This window comes from Pipistrellus kuhlii, unplaced genomic scaffold, assembly GCF_014108245.1.
Source record: "Pipistrellus kuhlii isolate mPipKuh1 unplaced genomic scaffold, mPipKuh1.p scaffold_m20_p_13, whole genome shotgun sequence".
Lineage (NCBI taxonomy): Eukaryota > Metazoa > Chordata > Mammalia > Chiroptera > Vespertilionidae > Pipistrellus > Pipistrellus kuhlii.
The window spans coordinates 36,788,278-36,794,277 of record NW_023425438.1 but is presented as its reverse complement, the minus strand read 5'-3'; positions in this window follow the sequence as shown (position 1 = coordinate 36,794,277).

Genomic DNA, 6,000 nt, shown 5'->3' with positions numbered 1-6,000 from the left:
TGGTCATCTCATCTGCTTCCCCTGAGAAGAAAAACTCATGGTAATGTCAGAGCATCAGTTTCTTATGGAAGGGGACTTCCTGAGAATCTACCATAATAAACATTCAGTAAATACTCAATAACTAGAAAAGTGTTTATTTTAGTCTGTACAGGCCTGGCTGCTGATACAGCAGAAAGGAGTGTGCTCAGAAAGGAGGGTTGGGATTCCTCTGGTCTGAAATTCCCCCCCTGACTGAGCAGGGAGTGGAGAGTGGCCTGTCTGCTGAACTGCAGGGTGAAGTGCTTTGGGACTGATGCAGGAGGGCCCATCAGCTACACAGTCCTCTTCTGAATTAATTCTAGAGGATGAGGAGCCTCTAGTCAGGGTGATGAAACGTGTGCGTATGCACATAGGCTGGGAAAGACAGAAGGAAAAGCAAGCTCATGCTTCTGAAGAAGCAGGAAGATTCAAATGTAGGTGATGGAGTGAAGGGCAGAACAAGAATTAAACTTTTTCTAAAGTGAGATGATCTCATCTTCTGGAAGAAGTCACAACACCCCAGGATGCACCAATCTTGGCAAAGGTGAGGAAATTTGTTCTGGGCCCCAGCAGGGGGAAGAGTCAGGTCCTGGTGATGGATGGGTCTTGCTAAGGTGCAGGATGAGGGCATAGGCAGGGCTGATGCAGATGAGGGGGAGCGGGTCTGAGTGGTCCCTGCTGTGTGTCAGGGCGGAGATGAGCCAGAGAGCTTCCCGAGGCTCACGTACCAAAGGAGTCCCGTCAATTCAGGAGGCGATACCACCAGAAAATGCCTAGAGAATATTCCCAGGAGTTAAGAGGGTAACAGACGGTGGCATTCCCAGTGTTTTTTCTTTGGCACTTTGAAAATGAAGGGGAAACCAAAAGAAGTGAATATTTGACTTGTCAAGTTTCTTAGAGTGGCCAATCTAAAGGTCTCCAGCATCAGAATCTTCCTGAAAAAATAAAGACACCAGGGCCCCTTGTACTCCTAGACCTACTGAATCAAAATCTCTGCAAATGGTCCAGGACTCTGGCTTTTAAAAGCTTCCCAGTTATTATGCAAAGACCATGAACACTGGCATAGGTATTGTCAAAGAACAGGCTTTGGCTCTTGGGATAGAATCTAAAATGCCAGATGAATGTACTTGTGGACCCAGATGAAGTACATTCCAACCAGGACTGAGAAGACTGTCTGGAAATTGGCATTAAATGGAAAACATAGCATTGGGAGGAGTGGGGAGAAGGTGAGGGATATAATATTCAGCTAAAAACTGTAAAACCAGCAGGACTAGAAAAGAACAATGGCAGCAGTGTAAAAGGATGACTCTGGAGTTGGACCAATCCTTAGTTCTCTTGATTAGTTGTATGGTCTTGGGAAAATTACTTTATCTTCCCCAGTCTCTGTTTTTTTTATTTGTGAAGTGGGGACTATGAATATATCTGCCTCATAGGATCAGTGCTTTGGTTAACTCTCTGTCAACCTGACTGATCTAAGGGATGCCCAGATAGCTGGCAAAATATTTCTGCGTGTGTCTGTGAGGGTGTTTCTGAATGAGATTACCATTTGAATCAGTAGTTGAATGAAAATCACCCTCACGATGCAGGTGGACATCATCCAGCCTTTTGAGGGCCTGAACAGACTGAGTCAACATGGCAGAGGATGAACTTGCTCTCTTGTGCTGGGACATCCATCTTCTCCTGCCATCAGACAATACTGGTGCTCCTGGTTCTCTGGCCTTCAAACTCGGACCAGGACACCATCAGCAACCTACTCCCCCACTCCATCCATCCCCCCCTAGATCTCAGGCCTTTGGGTTGGGACTGGAACTACCACCAGCTTTCTGTGCCTCCAGCTTGCAGAAGCAGATCATGGGGTTCCTCAGCCTCCATAATCCAAAAGCAATCCCTCATAATAAACCTCTGCATTTATTTATATCCTACTGGTTCTGTTTCTCTGAGGGAATCTCACTAATAGTGCTTGACACACATTATATGTGCCTGGTGCATAGTGAACATTCAATAAATATTAGGTATTATTATTAGTATTATTACTGGAATGTGTAACTAGTATTTCAAAGAATTAAAACTTTAGAAATTAAGCCACAGATATTCATGGTCTCTGACATCTATAAAAATGTTGCTAAGCTTAGAACGTATTTTGCTGTAACAAAATAACCTAGACTGTGTGATTTATAAACAATGAACATTTATTTTTCACAGCTCTGGAGGCTGGAAGTCTGAGATCAGGATGTCAGCATGGTTTGAATGAGGTCTCTCTTCCAGGTTGCAGACCTCTCACTGCATCCTCACGCAGTGGGAAGGGCTAGAATCTCTCTGGAGCCTCTTTCAAAAGGCACTCATCCCATTCATGAGGCTTTCACCCTCATGACTTAAGCACCTACCAAAGGCCCTACCTACTAATACCTGTTGCTATCACCTTTAGGAGTTAGGATTTCAACATATGAATTTGAGGAGCCACAAACATTCAGACTATAATAAAAGCATTTGAAGTTTTAACAAACTGGATATTTATAAAAATCCAAAGAAGTGATGAAAGATAATCCTTGTTCAAGGAAGCATAACAACCAGAAAGCAGGAGAGAGACTGCAGATTAAGAAAATATGCATTTGCATGGAAATCCTCGTCAAGATTCATCCAAGAAAGGCTCTATGTGTGTATTATAGGGGAAGGAAAAATTAGAATGATGATTCTAGTGCAAAGGCTAGCTGAGGTTGTGAGGACAGACTTGCACTCTCTGGACATTAAGGGAAGTTATGAGACTAGCTCAAAGACAAGCATCTGTGAATGTCTTGATTTATCTAAGGAACAATCCCATCTCTCAGAAGTTGAACTTAGAATCTGCCCTAACCGGTTTGGCTCAGTGGATAGAGTGTTGGCCTGCAGACTGAACGGTCCCAGGTTCGATTACGGTCAAGGGCATGTACCTTGGCTTGGAGGTATCTTTTTTGAAATTACTTTAATTATAAATTCAACTTGCAATTATTCAGGTTTATTTAGATTCTCAACTTTATCTTGGCTTGGTTTTTGTGGTTTGTAATTGGCCATTTCTTCTAAATTGTTGATTTTGAGCGGAGTTGTAAATACCCTATTTCCCTGAAAATAAGACAGTGTCTTATATTAATTTTTGCTCCCAAAGATGTGCTAGGTCTTATTTTCAGGGGATGTCTTATTTTTCCATGAAGAAGAATATGGTACACATTTATTGTTAAATGAAAATAAAGGAAATTTATTACCTGTATACAGTACGGTAGTTGTCAACACAAACCAGACAAACACTGAATCCTACAGTATCAAGAATTTACTCATTTATTCAATGACAATCATGTCATCATCTTCTGGAACATCATCATAACAATCCAATTCCTGAATTTCCTGGTGAATTTCTTGTGACTCCATTTCTTTCAGAATCAGTGGACCAAATCTCTCATGTTTAGCAATAGCACTGTCTTTAAATGAGTACTTCTTGTCAAGGTAGCCTGCTTGCAGTGCATTTGCAATGCAACTGTCGGTGATTTTCTCCCATGAATTCTTCACCCAAGTCACAACTTCTTGCAGTTTAGGTTTCACAAAGTTTCCACGCTGATTTCTCTCCATTCTATTTTCAATGTAGTCATTAATTTCCATGCGCAAATTGTCTTTGAATGGCTTGTTTATTGCAATATCAAGAGTCTGGAGATAGGCCATCATTCCTGTGGGAATCATTATCTGATCTGTTTTTCTTTCATGAAGAAATGTCTTCATGTCTTTAGTGCAGTGAGTGCTGGCTGCATCCCAGACTAGCAGACCTCTTTGGCTCCCTCGCATAACAAGCGGCAGCATTAAATCGACCGACTTCCATATAACTGCTTTTTTAGTTTCAAGAATAAAAACACCCAAAACACGTTCAATCTTTTCCTTCTTGCCCTTAGAAATGATTAAAGGTGGGATTTTAGTGCCATCCAGACGAATTGCCAAAATACAGGAAACACATGCACTTTCGTAAGCAGTGGAGGGAATGTATTCTAAGGAGGCATTCTGCTGTTGAATTGTTGTTTGAGATGATTGGCCCATAAACATTGCAGTTTCATCCATAATAATCACGTTGGAAAGATTGTATTCAGAGAAGTCAGCATCATCAATAAAAAACTTGAATGCAAGTGCTTGCTTAATAATTTGAGTATCTTCCAACCTAAACAATGTTGTACTGGTAGATGCCCTTGACCAGAATCGAACCCGGGACCCTTCAGTCCGCAGGCCGACGCTCTATCCACTGAGCCAAACCGGTTTCGGCCGGTAGATCTTCTTAAAGACAGTTCACTTCGCTGAAGGAAATTATCCAGCCAGTGTTGTGATGCTTTGAAGTCTTCGGGGGCTATGTCAAACTGGTGCCATTGCAAGGGCAAATTCTTGAATCTGAGCCCTATTCACAACCATGAATTCTTAACCTCCTGTCAACAACCCATTCACAGATCAGGTCTTCCAGCTTGGAAAATAATGGTTGCCGACTTGATCCACACTTGCGCTTTTTAGCATTTCCCTTGTCCACTTGTTCAATGAGGTTACCATACTCTGCTCGCCATTTTCGGACCAATTGGATACTCAATATCTTCTCTTTGCAGAAAGCAGTAAGATTTTGGCCCCAAGAGTCTTCCACAATTCCTTTCTTGTACTCCACAGAGTAGCCTTTTCTTTTTGCGCTCATTTCTAGGGGTAAAAAAAAAAGGAATTGGGGTATCAAGGTGGGGGGGAGGGGGATCACTTAAAATGACACAGGGGGGATCAAAAGGGGGAATCAAAATGGCACAGGAGAATCAGAGGGGTCATTACCATTTTAGTAACCCCTTTTGATCCTCCTGTGTCATTTTGATTGCCCCCTCTGATCCTCCTGTGTCATTTTAAGTGATCCCCCTCCTCCCACCCCTGTGCCACTGAACACCTTCACCAGACCTCCCCCCTACCCCTTTATCAGACATTTACCCCCTGGGGCCTGCCTGGGGCTGTCACTGGGCTTGCTGGGGCCTGGATCTGGGCTGAGGTAGGGTCTGCCACTGACTGAGAACCTTCAGTCATCATGAGGGCGGCCGAGAGCTTCAGGTAGTGTCACCAGAGACAGACCAGCACTCACCACCTTCGCCACATCCCTTCTGCTCTAATCCTCCTGTTCTTCTACATGCATCAGCGAAAGTCTCCTTCTTTCTCCCGCCCCTCGCTCACTGCTCACTCCAACCTCCGCTTCGCCTCCACACAGCAGTGACTTCAGGACTCTGCATAACGTCACTGGTTGCTAGATGCCAGTCGGGGCAGCAATAGCAACCAGTTTATGGTAAATTAATTTTCATTCTGTGACCGAGCCTAGGGGGGCCTTATTCTCAGGGGATGCCTTATATTTCACTCAGAAGAAAACCTGTAAGTAGGTCTTATTTTCGGAGGATGTTTTATTTTTGGGGAAACACAGTATTTCTTTATTTTAATCCTGCAGAATTTGTTGTAATATTCCACTTCATTCTGAATATTAGTAATTTATGTCTTTTTGTTAACAGTGATAGAGATTTATCTATTTTATTGATTTAAGGGACTAGCTTTATATTTCATTACTTTTTTTCCATCTCATTTTCCCCCTTTTCAATTTCAATGACTCCTGCTTTTATCATTTTCTTCCTTTTGGTTGCTTTGGGTTTGTTTTGCTATTCTTTTTCCAGTTTCTTTCTTTTTAAATATATTTTATTGATTTTGTACAGAGAGGAAGGGAGAGAGATAGAGAGTGAGAAACATCGATGAGAGAGAGTCATCCATCAGCTGCCTCTTGCACACCCCCTACTGGGGATATGCCCGCAACCAAGGTACATGCCCTTGACCGGAATCGAACCTGGGACCTTTCAGTCCCCAAGCCGATGCTCTATCCACTGAGCCAAACCGGTTTCGGCTTTTTCCAGTTTCTTGAACTATGAATTGATTTGAGCTCTTGTCTTTTATAATGTAAGCAACTTCACTCCACTCTTG